Source organism: Oryctolagus cuniculus, chromosome 3 (assembly GCF_964237555.1).
Source record: "Oryctolagus cuniculus chromosome 3, mOryCun1.1, whole genome shotgun sequence".
Lineage (NCBI taxonomy): Eukaryota > Metazoa > Chordata > Mammalia > Lagomorpha > Leporidae > Oryctolagus > Oryctolagus cuniculus.
Genome location: NC_091434.1, coordinates 147,746,519 through 147,765,640, shown reverse-complemented (window position 1 = coordinate 147,765,640; position 19,122 = coordinate 147,746,519). Strand labels below are relative to the sequence as shown.

Here is a 19,122-nt window from a genome sequence, read left to right as displayed (position 1 = left end):
TTCTGTTTCCCCAATGATGCCCCTTTTCAGCATGAAGCAGCCAGAGTGGTCATTGGCAGTTCCCCCTAACAGAAGTTAGGATCCCATTCTTCTGGGCAGGGGAGATGTGAGGAGTTAAAGAGTTAGTGTAGTCTCCTGGTAGAAGTTTGGAATTGGAAGTGCTTGCTCCCCCTACCCCCAAAAGCTTATCTTAACCAAGATCAAAATGTCTGCCTTCCTTCCTTAGGACTCTCCAACTTTACCATGAGAATAGCAAGTGAGTGGTGATTCCTCCTGAGCTCACAGCTTATTGTGAAAACAAGTTACCTACTCCACCCTTCTGGATGTTTTCTTTTGTTTTGTTTTAACATCAGCAAGCCAGACAGGATAAAGAATTGTAATTCAGGTCTTTTATTGGGTTCATCCCCACCTTATTGATTAACAGTTTCATCCCTAAGATTGAACAAGCCTCATTACCACCAGAATTTGAGACTTCCTTTCTTGGAACCTGCCTCTTTGCCACTCTGGCAGGAGGTTTCCAACTTGAATTAATCCTACTTTACTTAAAAAAAAAAAATTAGGAAATCAGCACATAATATAAATGAGAAACTCAGCAGAGATAGATATTGAAAAGGTATCACATAAAAATATTAGAAATGAAAAATTAGGGGCTGGCATTGTGATGTGGTGAGTTCAGCCACTGCCTGCCATGCCAACATCCTATATGGGCACCAGTTAAGAGTCCCAGCTGCTCCAATTCTGATCCAACACCATGCTAAGGCACTTGGGAAAGCAATGGAAGATGGCCCCAAGTGTTTGTAGAAAGATATGGCCAAACAAATACAGAAGCTCTTAGGACCCCAGATAGACATGATCAGAAAAGAACTTACAATAACATGATACACTTATATATAACATTATATATATTTATATATAAATGTATATATGCATTTATATATCATTTATATTATAAATGTATATATTATAAAATGTATATATAAATATATCTATATACTATATATAATATATTTATATTTGCATTATACATTTATATGATATATAATAAATATATTTATAATGTAAATATATATTTATATTTATATATAATGTATAGATATACATTTATATATAACATTAACAATTATAGTTAAAGGTTCAAACATTATATATTTATATGTAACATTATATATTTATATATATTTATAAATATATAATATTTATATATAAATATAAATATATTTATATAAATATATTATATAATGTATTATAATTATATAATATAATTTATATAATTATAAATATAATACTTATAATTATATTATATGTGTATATTATACTGTATATATACATAATATAGTAATATATATTACATATTTATATATGACATTAAAAATTATAGTTTAATTTTCAAAAGTAAAACTCAAAGAGAGTATTCTAAAATTTGCAAGAGAAAGGCATTGGGTCATTTTTAAAGGAATTCCTACTAAATTGACAGTAGACCTTTCAACACAATCATTATAGGCCAGGAAAGAATGGAAAAATATAGTTCAAGTTCAGAAAGGAAAAATGGCCAACCCAGAATACTTAACCCAGAGGAACTCTCTTTCATAAATGAAGGTGAAATAAAGACCTTCTAAGACAAGAGAAAATTGAAATAATTCATTAACACCTGACCAGCCTTGCAAATAATTAAGCATGCACTACGTACAGAAACAGAGAAAGGCAACCTGCATTATGAAAGTGTGGAAGTAGGAAACATACTAGCAAAAGAACAAAGGATGTTCAAAACACACAAGAAAAATTTTAAAGGAAAAACATTATTATTACTTATCAATAATTATCTTGAATGTAAATAGACTAATTTCCCTAATTAAAAGACTGGATGAAAGTATAAAAAGACAGTATCCAACAGTATGCTAACTGCAGGAAATATACACACAGAGATTGAAAGTGAAAGGATGGAAAAAGTTATACCATGCAAAAGGATATCAAAAGTAAGCAGAAGTGGCTATACTTTTATCACTTTAAGAGAAAACTGTTAAAAGGACAAAGAAAGTCACTAAATAATAATCAAGGAATCAATTTAACAAGAAGATATGACTTTTTTTTTTTTGACAGGCAGAGTGGACAGTGAGAGAGAGGGAGACAGAGAGAAAGGTCTTCCTTTTTTCCATTGGTTCACCCCCCAATGGCCGCTGTGGCCAGCACACCACGCTGATCCGAAGGCAGGAGCCAGGTGCTTCTCCTGGTTCTCCCATGGGGTGCAGGGCCCAAGCACTTGGGCCATCCTCCACTGCACTCCCGGGCCACAGCAGAGAGCTGGACAGGAAGAGGAGCAACTGAGACAGAATCCAGTGCCCCGACCGGGACTAGAACCCGGTGTGCCAGCGCCGCAGGCGGAGGATTAGCCTATTGAGCCACAGCACCGGCCAAGAAGATGTGACTTTTATAAGTGTAACATATGCAAGGCCACACAAAACACACCAAACACCGCAGTGAGGGAAAAAATTTTGTTGGCTGACAAAACTGCCTCTCCATGCACAAGAGAAACAGTAGCCTGCACTGGGAAAACAGCTTAGCAGAGATGAGGAAGTAAGAACAGCAAATTCCACTGGGTGGGGCAAAAGCAATGAATATGGTTGGGCAATTTGATCACCTGATTTCTGGTAAACCAGGCTGGACTTAGGAAACTGAAACTTACTGTACAAAATGACAACTGGGCCAGAGCCTAAGATGGCTCCAGAGACTTAAGATGGCACCTCAGATAAGATGGTGCTAGTTTCACTAACAATACATACCTAATACCATAACACTCTGTTTTATAAAACAAATGTTAATAAAGGGAGGCATAAGCGCTAATACAGTACTGTAGACTTCAATACGCCATTTGCATCAATGGATAGATCTGATAGATCAACAAGTCAAAAAAATCAACAAAGAAACAACTGAGTTAATATATAGTATAGACAAAAGGGACCTGATAGACATTTATAGAACATTTCATCTCCCAACTACAAAACACATATTTTTATTGGTAAATGGAACATTCTCTAGGATAGACCATATACTAGACCATAAAACACATTTTAAATAAATTTTAAGAAATAAAACTATATAATGTAACTTTTCTGACCGCAAGGAAGTAAAGCTGCAAATTAACAACAAAAGAAACTCTAGGAATGAACAATGGGTTCATTGAAAATAATCAAAAGGGAAATTTTAAAATTCCTTAAAGCAAATTAAGATGGAAATACATCATATCAAATTGTATGAGATGCTACAAAAGCACTGTTAAGAGGAAAGTTTATAGCAATAAGTTCCTATATCAAAACAAATGGAAAGGTAGGGAAGGTATTGTGGTGTAGCAGGTTAAAATTCTGCCTGCGACAGTGGCATTACATATTAGAGTGCTGGTTTGAGTCTCAGCTGCACCACATCCAATCCAGGTCCATACTAATACACCTTGGAAAGTAGCAGAAGATGGTCCAAGTACTAGGCCACTGCTACCCACACATTAGACCCAGATGGAGTTTCAGACACACGGCTTCAGCCTGGACCAGCCTAAGCCATTGCAGCCATTTGGGGAGTGAGCCAGTGGGTAGATGATTTCTCTCTCTCTCTCTCTCTCTCTCTCTCTCTCTCTCTCCCCATCCCTCTCTCCCTCCCTCCCTCTCCTTCTCTCTCTCTCTCTCTCTCTTTCTCTTTCCAATAAACAACCCAGAATACTATACCTTGCAAAGCTTTTATTTATGAATAAAGGTGAAATAAATACCTTCCATAACAAACAGAAACTGAAAGAATATATCACCTCACGCCCAGGCTTACAATAGATGCTTAAGGATGTGTTACACATAGAAACACAGAAAACACCCACCATCAAGAAAGAATGTGGTACCAGGGGATTCCAATTCAATCCCATCAAGGTGGCATGTACCAATGCCATCTCACTAGTCCCAGTGATCAATTTCTGTTCACAATTGATCACAATGATAGGACTAAGAACCAAAGGGATCACGTAAACAAGAATAGTGTCTGCAAATACTAGCTGATAGAATAAAAAAGGGAGAGAACGATCCAACATGGGAAGTGAGATACATAGCAGACCCATAGAATGGCAGATGTCCTAAACAGCACTCTGGCCTCAGAATCAGCCCTTAAGGCATGCGGATCTGGCTGAAAAGCCCATGAGAGTATTTCAGGCATGGAAAGCCAAGACACTCTGGGGGAAAAAAAAAAAACCTAAATGAAAGATCTCCACGAGTGAGACCCCAGTGGAAAGAATGGGTAATCAAAGAAGGAGGTACCTTTCTCTGAAGGGAGGAGAGAACTTCCACTTTGACCATGGCCTTGTCTAAATATGATCAGAGTCGGTGAACTCAGGGGGCTTCCATAGCCTTGGCAGCTCATGACAAGAGCCTAGGGTGATTACTGATGCCATAAACAAGAGTGTCAATTGGTTAAGTCAACAACAGGAGTCACTGTGCACTTACTCCTCATGTAGGATCTCTGTCCTTAGTGTGCTGTACATTGAGATTTAATGCTATAACTAGTACTCAAACAGTATTTTTCACTTTATGTTTCTGTGTGGGAGCAAACTGTTGAAATCTTTACTTAATGTATGCTAAACTGATCTTCTGTATATAAAGAGAATTGAAAATGAATCTTGATGTGAATGGAAGGGGAGAGTGAGTGGGAAAGGGGAGGATTGCGAGTGGGAGGGACGTTATGGGAGGGAAGCCATTGTAATCCATAAGCTGTACTTTGGAAATTTATATTCATTAAATAAAAGTTAAAAAAAAAGAACGAAAGAATGTGGGAGATGACCAAGATGGTAGTATAACAATAGGATGTCCTGAGTCACATGGGGAAAAATAGATAGTTAATAAGGAAAGGGGATACAAGTCAGTGACAGAGCCATGAGAATTTTGTACAGAGAAGCCCAGGAGTCCAACAGAGACTGGGCAGGTCCATGCTGAGGTATCAAAAGAGAAAGGGAAGTGGTGGAGGTGTGGCGGAGGCATGGTGGAGAAGCTGAATGGGGAGACTGATGCCACCCCCCCTTCCCAGGGGACCAGGTGAGATGCAAGGTCATGAGTCCATGGAGCTGCAGATAGCAGCAGGTGGGGAAGACTGGTGAACTGCATTTGAAGTTCCAAGTGGGAAGAATAGGGGAACAAACAGAGAGGTCGGGCATGCCTCTGTCCATCTATGTCTCCTTCCATGCACAAGTGGACCTGCAGCCGGCTGGGATAAGCCATATTGTCTGTTTATATCTTTGAATGTTAGCAGAGGGCCATCACATTTGCCTCCCATGCAAACACCCATCAATTGCAGGGGCCACTTCACAACACACCCCACCCAGGAACAAGGATCACAACAATTCAGAGTAATTTCCCCCCAACCACGCAAGCTGTACAACAAGGAAAAGTTCTAAGTATCAAAATCTTAAGCTCGTTTCATGCACTAGTGATAAGTAACCCTGGCCCCAGCAGGGAGGGCTCAGTGCACCAGAGCTCTCATACCTGCCCCCATCATGATCGAGAAGTAAGCAGGACTCCCGGAAGTGGGACTGCGTGCTTCCACTTAAAATGCACAGACACATAGCAGCTCATTGCAGAGGGATATCTCACCACAAGTACCAAGAAACATATTAAAGAGAAAAGCAAGCAGAAATGCCGAAAAACAAAGGAAAAAACCTTAATAAGAATAAGGAAGACACTATGAGTCCCCCAAAGACACACTAAAACTCTTCAATAATAGAAGCTGAAGAAGAGATCGAGGGTATGCCAGAAAGGGAATTAAAAAAATTGTCAGATTCCTTAGAAGCAATCAGAAAAAAATTCACAACCTAAATGAAAAGTGCTCCCAAGGAATTGAGATATTAAAGAGAAGTCAGAATGAAATACTAGAAATGAAGAATTCAATAGATAAAATAAAAAATGCAGTGGGAAGCTGTAACAATAGAATAAGTGAGACAGAAGAAAGAGTATCAGAACTAGAAGACAAATTTCTGGAAATAATACAATCAGACCAAATAAAAGAAGATATTAGGGCCAGCGCCATGGCTCAACAGGCTAATCCTCTGCCTAGCGGCGCTGCAGTGGAGGATGGCCCAAGTCCTTAGGCCCTGCACCCCATGGGAGACCAGGATAGGCACCTGGCTCCTGCCATCGGATCAGCGTGGTGCGCCGGCCGCAGCACGCCGGCCGCAGCAGCCATTGGAGGGTGAACCAACGGCAAAAGAAGACCTTTCTCTCTGTCTCTCTCACTGTCCACTCTGCCTGTCAAAAAAAAAAAAAAGATATTAGAAAATTTAAAAACGTAGTTGGAGATACATAAAATTCTATCAAATGACCAAACATCCATATCCTAGGAATTATGGAAGGCGTGGAAAGAAAGGATTAGAAGACCTTCTATTTTTTTTTTTTTTTTTGACAGGCAGAGCTAGACAGTGAGAGAGAGAGAGAGAGAGAAAGGTCTTCCTTTTCTGTTGGTTCACCCCCCTAAATGGCTGCTACAGCCGGCGCACTGTGCTGATCAGAAGCCAGGAGCCAGGTGCTTCCTCCTGGTCTCCCATAGGGTGCAGGGCCCAAGCACTTGGGCTATACTCCACTGCACTCCCGGGCCACAGCAGAGAGCTGGACTGGAAGAGGAACAACCAGGACAGAATCTGACACCCCAACCGGGACTAGAACCTGGGTGCCAGTGCCACAGGTGGAGGATTAGCCAAGTGAGCTGCAGCGCTGGCCAAAGACCTTCTTAATGAAATAATAAGAGAACTTCTCCAATCTGGAGAAAGAAAGAGACATCCAAATACAGGAAGTACACACAACTCCCAATAGACAGGACCAGAAAAGAATTTCACTTCGACACATTGTAACAAAGCTCTCCTCAGTAAAACATAAAGAAAAGATCTAAAAATGTACAAAATAGAAATGACAAATTACATTCAGAGGAAACCCACTTAGACTCACTCCAGACTTCTCATCACAAATTCTACAGGCAAGAAGAGAATGGCGAAACTACTCCCAAGTCCTAAGAGGAAAAAAACTGTCAACCCAGAATACTCTACACCCTGAAAATCTCTCATTTATGAATGAAAGAGAAATAAAGATCTTTGACAACAAACAGAAATTGAAAGATTTTTAACTACTTGTCCAGCCCTACAAAAGATGATTAAGGATGAGCTTAACACAAAAACACAGAAACAAGAACATCACTACAAAAGTAGATAAATGCAGAAAATTAGGCAGCAAAAGTACAAATGAAATCCAAAATACATAAGCAAAACTATTGACAGAAACATGGCAGGACAAAGTCAAACTTAACAATAGTCACACTGAATGTAAATGCACTCAACTCCGCAGTTAAAAGATGTAGACTGGCTGAATGGATTAAAAAAAGAAAATCCATCTATTTGCTGCCTGCAAGAAACACATCTTACCAACAAAGATGCAAGTAGACTGAAAGTGAAAGGATTGAAAAACATAATCCATCATAACAGAAACCAAAAAAGAGCTGTGTGGCCATCCTAATATCAGACAAAATAGACTTTAACTCAAAAAGTATTAAAAGAGACAAACAGGGACATTATATAATGATTAAATGATCAATTCAACAGGAAGGTGTGACTATTATAGATGTATATGCACCTAATTACTGGGCACCTGGATATTGAAAAGAAATGTTAAGGTATTTAAAGGGAGATATAGACCCCAATAAATAGTAATGGGGGACTTCAATACCCCACTTTCAGCAATGGACAGGTCAATGAGACAGAAAATAAACAAGGAAACAGCAGAGTTAATTGACAACATAGACCAAATGGACCTAGCATATACCTACGGAGCCTTCCACCCTATAGCCAAAGAGAACACATTTTTCTCTTCAATATGTGGAACTTTCTCTAAATTGACAACATGCTAGGCAATGAAGCAAATCTCAGCAAATTCAAAAAATCTAAATCATATCATGCATCTTCTTGGACCACAATGCAATGAAGTTGGAAAACAACTCAAGAATATCTACATCATATGCAAACACATCAAGAACAAACAACATGTTCCTGCATGAACAGTGGGTCATAGAAGAAATCAAAAGATAAATCAAAAAATTTCTGGAAACAAATGAAAATGACAATACAACATACTAAAATTTATGGGATACAGCAAAGCTGCATTAAGAAGAAAGTTTATAGCAATTGGTGCCTACATCAAGAAAATGGAAATGCATGAAATAAATGGACTATCTATGTACAACAAGGATCTAGAAAAACAACAGCAAGCCAAACCTAAACCAGGAGAAGAAAATAAATAATTAAAACTAAGGAAGAAATCAACAAAATTAAAAGAAAAAAAAAAGCACAACGGATCGCAAAATGAAGACCTGTTTTTTTGAAAAAATAAACAAAATTGACACACTATTGGCCCAAGAACCAAAAATGGAGAAAGAAAACCCAAATCAATTAATTAGAGATGAAAAGGGAAATGTAACAACAGACACCAAAGAAATTAAAAAACATCAGAAATTACTACAAAGAGCTATATGCAAAGAAAGCATTTGACAAAATACAATACACTTTCATGATGAAAACTCTAAGCAAATTGGGTTTAGAAGAAACACTGCTCAACACAATCAAGGCAAATTATGACAAACCCACAGCAAGCATCATATTGAATGGGTAAAAGTTGGAGTCATTCCCACTGAGATCTGGAACCAGACAAGGATGACCGCTCTCACAATTACTATTCAATATAATCCTGGGAGTTCTAGCCAAAGCCATCATGCAAGAAAAAGAAATTAAAGGGATTCAAATCAGTAAAGATGAACTCAAAGTATCCCTATTTGCAGATTGTATGATTCTATAAATAAGGAACCCAAAAAACTCCATTAAGAGACTACTGGAATTCAGAAATCAACAAATGCTGGCAAGGATGTGGGGAGAAGAGTACCTTAATCCATGGTTGGTAGGAATGTAAACTGGTACAACCATGTGAAAGATAGTACGGAGATACTTCAGAGAGCTGAATATAGAGCTACTGTATGACCAAGCCAACCCAGTCCTGGGAATTTATCCAAAAGAAATGAAATCAGCATATGAAAGAGTAATCTGTATCCCCCTGTTCATTTCAGCTCAATTTATAATTGATAAGTTATGGAATTAACCCAGATGTCCATCAACTGAAGACTGGATAAAGAAATTGTGGTATACATACACTATGGAATACTATATAGCAGTAAAAAATGAAATCTTGTCATTTGCAAAAAATGGATGCAATTGGAAACCATTGTACTTAGTGAAATAAGCCAGTCACAAAGGGACAAATAACATAGGTCTCTCTGATCTGTGGTAACTAATGAGTACTCAAAATGTAACCTATAGGAATGAAACTGTCACTTTGAGATGTGATGATTTTGAGCAGCCCTAGCCTTGACTGTAGGGGAACAATGTTTTCCTTGTTTGTTTGCTTGCTTATGTTCTTTACTAATTTTTTTTCTTCATAGTAATCAGTTAGCTCTCTATTTGATGTAGGACTAATCTTATGAGTATAAAAATTAACTGAAAATTTATCTCTGTAAAAATAAGAGTGAGAAGGGAAGAGTGAGGAGGAAGAAGGGTGAGAATATGGGGGGGAGGGATGTAGAGGGGATATAAGCATTATGTTTCCAAATCTGTATAGATTAAATGCATGAAGTTGTATTCCTTAAATGAAATTAATTATTTTAAAAAAACACCAATTAGAAAAAAGAAACCCCAGCAATAAATCCATGCATCTACAACCTACTTATCTTTGACAAATGGACTAAAAGCATTTCTTGGAGAAAAGACAATCTCTTCAATAAATTTTCCTGGGAAAATTGGTTATCTACATGCAGAAGTTTAAAATAAGACTTCTGGGGCTGGTGCTGTGGTGCAGTGGGGTAATGCCCTGGCCTGAAACACCAGCATCCCACGTGGGCGCCAGTTTGAGACCCGCCTGCTCCACTTCCAATCCAGCTCTCTGCTATGGCCTGGAAAAGCAATAGAGGACAGCCCAAGTCCTTGGGCCCCTGAACTCACATGGGAGACCCGGAGGAAGCTGCTGGCTTCAGATCAGTGCAGCTCCAGGCATTGTGGCCAATTGGGGAGTGAACCATCAGATGGATGACCTCTCTCTCTCTGTCTCTCTCTCTCTCTGCTCTCTGTGTAACTCTGCCTTTCAATTAAATAAATAAATCTTTAAAAAATGAAACAAGACTTCTACCTTATGTGCTAAAAAAATTTCAACTCAAAATGGAACAAGGATCTAAATGTTAGACTTAAAGCTATCAAACTACTAGGGAAAACTTAGGGGAAACACTTGAAGACATTGGCATAGGCAATGAGCTCTAGGGAGGATACCCCAGAAGCACAGACAATAAAAATAGACAAATTGGATGACATCAAATTAAGAAGTTTCTGGCCGGTGCCATGGCTCACTAGGCTAATCCTCCAACTTGCGCCGCCGGCACACCGGGTTCTAGTCCCGGTCGGGGCACCAGATTCTGTCCCAGTTGCCCCTCTTCCAGGCCAATTCTCTGCTGTGGCCCGGGAGTGCAGTGGAGGATGGCCCTGCACCCCATGGGAGACCAGGAGAAGCACCTGGCCCCTGCCATCAGATCAGTGTGGTGCACCAGCTGCAGCGCGCTGGCTGCGGTGGCCATTGGAGGGTGAACCAATGGCAAAAGGAAGACCTTTCTCTGTCTCTCTCTCACTGTCCACTCTGCCTGTCAAAAAAAAAAAAAAAAAAAAAAAAGAAGTTTCTGTACAGTGAAAGAGGCAATTAACAGAGTGAAGACCACTCACAAAATGGGATAAAACATTTGTAAACTATGCCTGCAATTAGGAATTAATATCCAGGATATACAAGGAGCTCAAGAAATTCAATAACAATAAAACAATCCAATTAAAAAATGGGCAAAGAATGTGAATAGGCATTTTTCCAAAGAAGAAATATAAATTGCCAAGAGGACATGAAAAATGCTCAGGATCACTGGCCATCAGGAAATACAAATGACAACCATGATGAAGTATCATCTCAACTCCAGTTAGAATGGTTTTTATCCAATTCTGGCAAGTATATGAAAAAAGCGAGCCCTAATATACTGTTTTTTTGTTTGCTTGGTTTTTTTTTTTGTTTTTTTGTTTGTTTGTTTGTTTGTTTTTGTTTTGTTTTGTTTTGTTTTTGTTTTTTTTTTGTTTTTTTTTACAGGCAGAGTGGACAGTGAGAGAGAGAGACAGAGAGAAAGGTCTTCCTTTTGCCGTTGGCTCACCCTCCAATGGTCACCGCGGCCTGCGCACTGCATTGATCCAAAGCCAGGAGCCAGGTGTTTCTCCTGGTCTCCCATGGGGTGCAGGACCCAAGCACTTGGGCCATCCTCCACTGCACTCCTGGGCCACAGCAGAGAGCTGGCCTGGAAGAGGGGCAACCGGGAAAGAATCCGGCGCCCCAACCGGGACTAGAACCCGGTGTGCTGGCTCCGCTAGGTGTAGGATTAGCCTATTGAGCCATGGTGTCGGCCCCTAATACACTGTTAATGGAGATACAAATCAGTAAGACCATCATGGAAAATAGTATAAGTATTCCTGAAAACTACCAATGAATCTACCATATGACCCAGCTATCTCATTTCTGGAAATATATCCAAAGCAAGTAAAGCCAGCTTATGAAAGAGGTCCCTGCATTCCCATGTTTATTGTAGCCCAATTCACATTACCAAAGATATGGAATCAACTTACATGTACATCAACTGATGATTGTTTGCATAAAAAAGTGTTATACTTACATGCTGAAATATTAATCATCCATAAAAAAGAATGAGATCCTGACATTTGCACAAAATGAATAGAAATGGATATCATTACACTAAGTAAAATAAGCCAGACACAGAAAGACAAATTTTACATGTTTTCTCTCATATGTGAAAGTTAATATATAGAGAAAAGGAAAAAACATGTGATGCCATAATATCTGGTACACAGATAGTTTTAAAAATGGTCCTCACTGAATTATACCCTCTATGTAGTAATATATCCTTCTTTCTTCACTTTGTGATCTTTGCCATGAATCCTGCTTTATATATTAATATTCCTACTTTCAAGAAAAATAATATGTATATCTATATATGTTATATATGTATTGTAATATATATTAATTTATATTAACATGTATATATATGTATATACATGGCAAAACATTTTTTACTATGTGTTATTAATCTTTTTTCTTCTTTTAACTTTTATTTAATAAATATAAATTTCCAAAGTACAGTTTATGGATTACAATGGTGTTTTCCCCCCTATAACTTCCCTCCCACCCACAACCCTCCCATCTCCTGCTCCCTCTCCCATTCCATTCGCATCAAGATTCATTTTCAATTCTCTTTATATACAGACCGATTTAGTATATACTAAGTAAAGATTTCAACAGTTTGCACCCACACAGAAACATAAAGTGAAAAATACTGTTTGAGTATTAGTTATAGCATTAATTCACATTGTACAACACATTAAGGACAGAGATCCTACATGAGGAGTAAGTGCAAAGTGACTCCTGTTGTTGACTTAACAAATTGACACTCTTGTTTATGGCATCAGTAATCACCCTAGGCTCTTGTCATGAGTAGCTGAGGCTTTGGACGCCTTTTGAGTTCACCGACTCTGATCTTTTTTTTTTAGACAAGGTCATATTCAAAGTGGAAGTTCTCTCTTCCCTTCAGAAAAAGGTACCTCCTTCTTTGATGGCCCATTCTTTCCACTGGGATCTCACTTGCAGAGATCTTTCATTTAGGTTTGTTTGGTTTCTTTTGTTTTTGTTTTTCCATTTTTTTTTTCCAGAGTGTCTTGGCTTTCCATGCCTAAAATACTCTCATGGGCTCTTCAGCCAGATCCAAATGCCTTAAGGGCTGATTCTGAGGCCAGAGTGCTGTTTAGGACATCTGCCATTCTATGAGTCTGCTATCTATCCTGCTTCCCTGTTGGATCATTCTTTCCTTTTTAATTCTATCAGTTATTATTTGCAGACACTAGTCTTGACTCTTAATCCTATCATTATGGTCATTATGGTCAATAGTTTTAAAAACTGTTGAATCAGAAAGAAAGGGAGAGAGGGAGGGAATAAGGATAAGGAAAGGGAGAAAGAAAGAAAAAGAAATCCCTGGGTTTACAAATAGTGGGGAAGTAGAAAAGAACCTGTTACATGTAGTTCATACTTTTTCTGACTTTCTGTAGTCATGGACAAGCATCCTCAAGACTATAATATTGATTTTCCATTATAGGATGAGCTCTGGATATGCCCCTTACCCAACAATCCTGCTACTTAGGGGAATGGGATTCCTGAGATTCAAAATGGCTTTGTTGAAAATTATCTACAAGGTTTGGATAAGGCCAGGCCATTACTTGCTCTTTGCCTCAAACCCAGAAAGAGGAGTTAATTCTTGAAAGAAACAACTTTGAACTTGCACTAAATTCAGCTGCCTCAATTCAATGAACTATGATAATTATCAGAAAGATTTGGATGGTATCAGTCTGTGATAGAGAAATAATTCAGATGAGGAACATCTGGAAATTGCCCAGCTACAGAAACAATGAAACACTGAATGGTACTTAAGACCCATTTGTGATAAAGAATCCAACTGAATTAACCTATTGAAAAACACATGTGAGGAGGAAAAATTAAAGCTTTATAAAACCATTAAGATCATTTTTAAAACTAATTCTTGTGTTAAAGGAGAAATCACATCTAAAGTTACTAATAAATGCAGAATACTGAACTACCCATTTATGGCATGTACTCCAAGCAACACTCAGAAGAAATGTACAGTTCTAAGTGCACTTAAAGAGCACAGAAGTGGGTATTTGGCACAGTGATTATGACTCTGCTTGGGGCATCCATAGCCCATATCAGAGTACCTGGATTGGAGTCTCAGCTCTGCTCCCAATTCCACCTTCCTGCTAATGTGCACCCTGGAAGGCATCAAGGGATGGCCAAGTAATTGGGTACCTGCCATCCTTGTGGGAGATCCAGATTGAATTCTGGGGTCCTGGCTTTTTCCAGCCTAGGCTGTTGTGGGCATCTGGGGAGTGAATCAGCAGATGGGAAATATCTATGTATCTCTGCACCTCTCAAATTAAAAAAGTATGGGGCAGACATTTAGCAGAGGACTTCAGAAACCATTTGGAACCCTGGCTCCTGCGGGTCCTATTTCAGCTTCTTACCTTGGGAGGCAGCAAATGACAGCCTAAGTACTTGTGTCTCTGCTCCCACGTGGAAGACAAGAAGTGAGTTTCTGTTTCACTGCTTGTTGTTGCAGGCAGTTAGAGAATGAACCACGGGGAGAGTTTTCTCACTCTAAAAAAGAAGAAAAGCTATAAGAAATAATAAAATAAACAGCAAGAGCTCACAAATTCAAGAACAGAACAAAACAAAAAATTAAGAAGAAATATAAAAAGGTTGGCATTGTGGTGCAGTTGGTTAAACCACTGCCTGCAATACCAGCATAGTGTGTAAGTGCTGGTTGAGTCCAAGCTGTTCCACTTCCAATCAAGCATTCTGCTAATGCACCTGGGCTAGCAGTGGAAGATGGCCCAAGTACTTGGGCCTCTGCCACCCACATGGGAAACCCAGAGGGTATTCCAAGTATTACAGGTTCCTGGCTTCAGGTTGGCCCAGCTCCTGACATCGCAACCACTTAGAAAACCAGCAAATGGAAGATTCTCTCTTTCTCTCTCTCTCTCTCTCTCTCTCTCTCTCTGTAACTCTGACTTTCAAATAAATAAAATAATTTTAATGTAAAAGGGTAAACACATATTAAATATAAAATACCTAAAAGGCCAACTAAAATACAGAAGCATTTGACAATTCTGATACAGAGTAAGAGTGAGAGAGAGTGAGAGTGAGTGAGAAAGAGCATGAAAGAAAGACTAAAACATAGTCAAATATGCAGATAATTTCTAAATTAGAAACCAATTCTAGATGAATAAATTTTAAGCATTAGAGGAAAGAATTGTTAGGAACATATCAAATATCAAAATAATATTAGGGAAGATATAAAACTAAATAGACACTTAGCTATAGAGAAAAAATGAAAGCATACATTACCTCCATCAGATCTGTCTGGCATAAAATGCTAAAGGGACATCCTTAAGCTGAAAGAAAGACAATAATGACTAAGAATAAAATATCAGAAGGTAGGAAATTCACTGATAAAATTAACTGAACAGGGGCCGGCACTGTGGTGCAGCAGGTTAAAGCACTGGTCTGAAGTGCCAGCATCCCATATGGGTGCTGGTTCTAGTCCCAGCTGCTCCTCTTCTGATCCAGCTCTCTGCTATAGCCTGGGATAGCAGTGGAAGATGGCCCAAGTCCTTGGGCTCCTGCACCCACGTGGGAGACCTGGAATTGCCCCTGGCTCCTGGCTTTGGATCAGCGCAACTCCAGCTGTTGCGGCCATCTGGGGAGTGAACCAGCGGATGGAAGACCTCTCTCTCTGTCTCTACCTCTCTCTGTAACTCTGTCTTTCAAATAAATAAAATAAATTCTAAAAAAAGATTAACTGAACAGACTAATTCAGGATGCTCTAATATTGCAAGCATGGTGAATAAACCATTTATATCTTTAATGTGAGGATTAAGAAACAATAATTAAAAATAACAATAACACGAGCTAGCTTTGTGGCACAGCAGGTTTGGCTACAGCTTGCGACTCTAACATCCTTTATGTGAATGCCAGTTTAAATCCTAGGTACTCCATTTCCAATCCAGCAGTCTTGCTGATGTGCCTAGGGAAGGTAGCAGAAGATGGCACAAGTACTTGGGCATCTTCTATAAAGGTGGGACACCAGGATGGAGTTCCTGTTTGTTCTGTTTTGCTTCTCAAATAAATAAATGAATCTTGAAAAATAGCAATAACTACATTTAAGAGATGGACAACATAGAAAGAAATAAAATGGAACATCAAAAATGCAAACTATGGGGAAGAATGGAATGGGAGTGTAGAGTTCTTTATAAAAATTCTTATCTTTCTCTTTTTGGTTTCTTTCCTGTCTTTATAATCAGTGTTTATTTTCTATCATTTCAAAATAGCTTATGAAAACCAAAAGATGTCTTCTGCAAGCCTAATGTTTACCACAAAGCAAAAAATTCTACAATAAACTTAGCAAAAATGATAAGCAAGTTATCAAAACACATTCATAGGAAAAGTCATTTAACCAGAAGGAATATTGTAAGAGAGAGAGGAAGAAATACAGGACATATAATAAAACTAAAAAACAGTTATCAAAATGCCAGCAGTTAAGATCTAATATATCAATAGTTTCCTGAATAATAAATGGATTAAATTTTTCTGTTAAAATACAGAACTTCTACTATGTGAATTAATGGTATAATTAGTACTCAAACAGTACTTTATACTTTGTGTTTCTGTGTGAGTACAAACTGTTGAACTCTTTAATTAGTATATATTAAATTTATCTTCTGTATATAAAGATAATTGAAAACGAATCTTGATGTGAATGGGATGGGAGAGGGATCAGGAGATGGGATGGTTGCGGGTGGGAAGGAGGTTATGGGGGGGAAAAGCCCCTATAATCCGGGGGGGGGGGAGGAGCTGCTATAATCCAAAAGTTGCACTTTGGAAATTTATATTTATTAAATAAAACTTTAAAAATAAAATACAGAATTGCCGGCGCTGCGGCTCACTAGGCTAATCCTCCGCCTTGCAGCGCCGGCACACCGGGTTCTAGTCCTGGTCGGGGCGCCGGAATCTGTCCCGGTTGCCCCTCTTCCAGGCCAGCTCTCTGCTGTGGCCTGGGAGTGCAGTGGAGGATGGCCCAAGTACTTGGGCCCTGCACCCCATGGGAGACCAGGAGAAGCACCTGGCTCCTGCCATCATCGGATCAGTGTGGTGCGCTGTTCCGCAGCGCGTGGGCCGCGGTGGCCGTTGGAGGGTGAACCAACGGCAAAGGAAGACCTTTCTCTCTGTCTCTCTCTCACTGTCCACTCTGCCTGTCAAAAATTTAAATAAAATAAAATAATAAAATAAAATACAGAATTGCTGAATGGTTATACAAATACAACTAAATGCTGCTTAAAAGAAAATCACTTCACTTTTAAGGTCACACACACAATAAAAGTCAAAGGGTGGTATAAGATATTCTACGCAAATAAAATAATTCAGGAGTAGCCATACTTCTATCAAATATAATACATTTTAAGTAAAAGCTATTTTTTTATTTTTTATTTATTTATTTTTGACAGGCAGAGTGGACAGTGAGAGAGAGAGACAGAGAGAAAGGTCTTCCTTTTGCCATTGGTTCACCCTCCAATGGCCGCCGTGGCTGGAGCGCTGCGGCCAGCGCACCGCGCTGATCCGATGGCAGAAGCCAGGTACTTATCCTGGTCTCCCATGGGGTGCAGGGCCCAAGCACTTGGGCCATCCTCCACTGCAATCCCTGGCCACAGCAGAGAGCTGGCCTGGAAGGGGGGCAACCAGGACAGAAGCCGGCGCCCCGACCAGGACTAGAACCCAGTGTTTGGCGCTGCAAGGCGGAGGATTAACCTAGTGAGCCGTGGCACCAGCCAGTAAAAACTATTAAAAAGAGACAATGAAGGTCATTATACAATAATAAAGTTTTCAATTCAGTAAGCAGAAATAGCAATTATAAATATGTATACACCCCATATTAGAGTACCGAAATGCATAGATTAAGTATTAGAAGACCTAAAGGGAAAGATATACTTCAATACAATGATAGTAGGGAACTTTAACATTCCACTTTTAGAAATAGACAAACCAGCTGGTCAGAAACTCAACAAAAAACAATATGGATAATAAGCACAATACTTCCATATAACTTATGCACATCCTCCTGTATGCTTTAAATCATCTCTGGATTACTTAAAATGTCTAATACCACATAAATGCTATATAAGTGGTGGTTATATTATATTTGTATAGTTGTTACACTGTATTTGTAACCATACCCAATACATATTCCTTTTCCACATTCTAGCCATGTGACTGGCCACACACTTGCCACTGTAAAGTCATCTTCCTTTCCTTTTCACATTCTAATTAACAAAGGCTAATTGCTAAGCTTGCAGCTGTTCAGAATGTTTGTTCAACAGATGCAGACCCAAGAATTCCAGGAGCTGATTACAAGGACTTGGCTGGAAGAGCAGCTACCACCAGCCAAAATGAGCCAAGTTTCACGTCAAAGACACCTCTGCCAAATTTCATATCAAAGTTGAACGAGCACAGAATCTATAAACCAGTCTAACAATCTTCTCTAGTGCCCCTTCCCCCATCTCTCTTTTCTCCTTTAAAAGTTTCCCTGATAAGCTGAAAAGTTGGGAAGAGTATATTTGGGACCAAAGAGGTCCACCTTTCCCCAAGACTGCCCTTGAACACACCTGTTACTTTGTATCAGCTTTATTTTTCAGTGAATTGGCTGAAGCAGACAGACCTAATTTTAACTGACAATATATTGCTTAGGAAATAATGACCAAAAAAAGCCTGTACTTGTTCAACACTTTTTTTAAAAGTATTTTCAACTCAACTTTCACTGTGTGTTGGGATGGAGAATGATGAAGATAAGGAAGGTAGAGACATTAGTCATCAGAAATAAATTCCAATTTCTTCATCCTGTAAGACTGCAGATTCTTCAGAGTCTAAATCTGGTTTCATTTTAGATAAGCCCCCTACCCCTTCAATGCCTCAAATTCTCAGCTGTCAAAAGTCTCACAAGCTCAGTGCTTCAAAAATGCTTGGCAGTCTCTGAGTGGTAAGCATGTAAAGAGAAAAGTAACAAAGAACTCACATTGGGGTGTGGGAGACGAGCATTCTTGCCTAACTCCACTCATGGCTCCTGTTATCAGTGCTGGTCAAAGGAGCATCTAGATACCCCGATGAAGTCATAAAGTCATTTGGCAGGCATCCAATTATCAACTCCTGGTGACAGATTATTTTATCTCAGTGACTGAAAATTGTTGGTTAAATTATGATCAAATATTAATGAATGCTCAATGTCTTGAATTATTTCTATGGAGACTAAACTGTGGGAAGAGAGAAGTGCTGTTTTCAGAAGCCTACAGGATCCACATTGTTTATTTTAGACATTTTGTTG

General features: G+C 39.0%; 1 long non-coding RNA gene across 1 annotated transcript in view; it reads right to left on the bottom strand.

Annotated features, from left to right (window-relative positions):
• LOC103348678 (uncharacterized) overlaps window positions 1-15,183 on the bottom strand; it is a 62,920-nt gene extending 47,737 nt beyond the window's left edge. Inside the window, exons 1-2 of the long non-coding RNA XR_516982.4 lie at window positions 15,099-15,183; window positions 14,216-14,348 (exon numbers count right to left, since the gene is read on the bottom strand). This is a non-coding gene — a long non-coding RNA (uncharacterized lncRNA). The remainder of the gene's footprint in view (window positions 1-14,215; window positions 14,349-15,098) is intronic.
• Window positions 15,184-19,122: the final 3,939 nt, after the last annotated feature.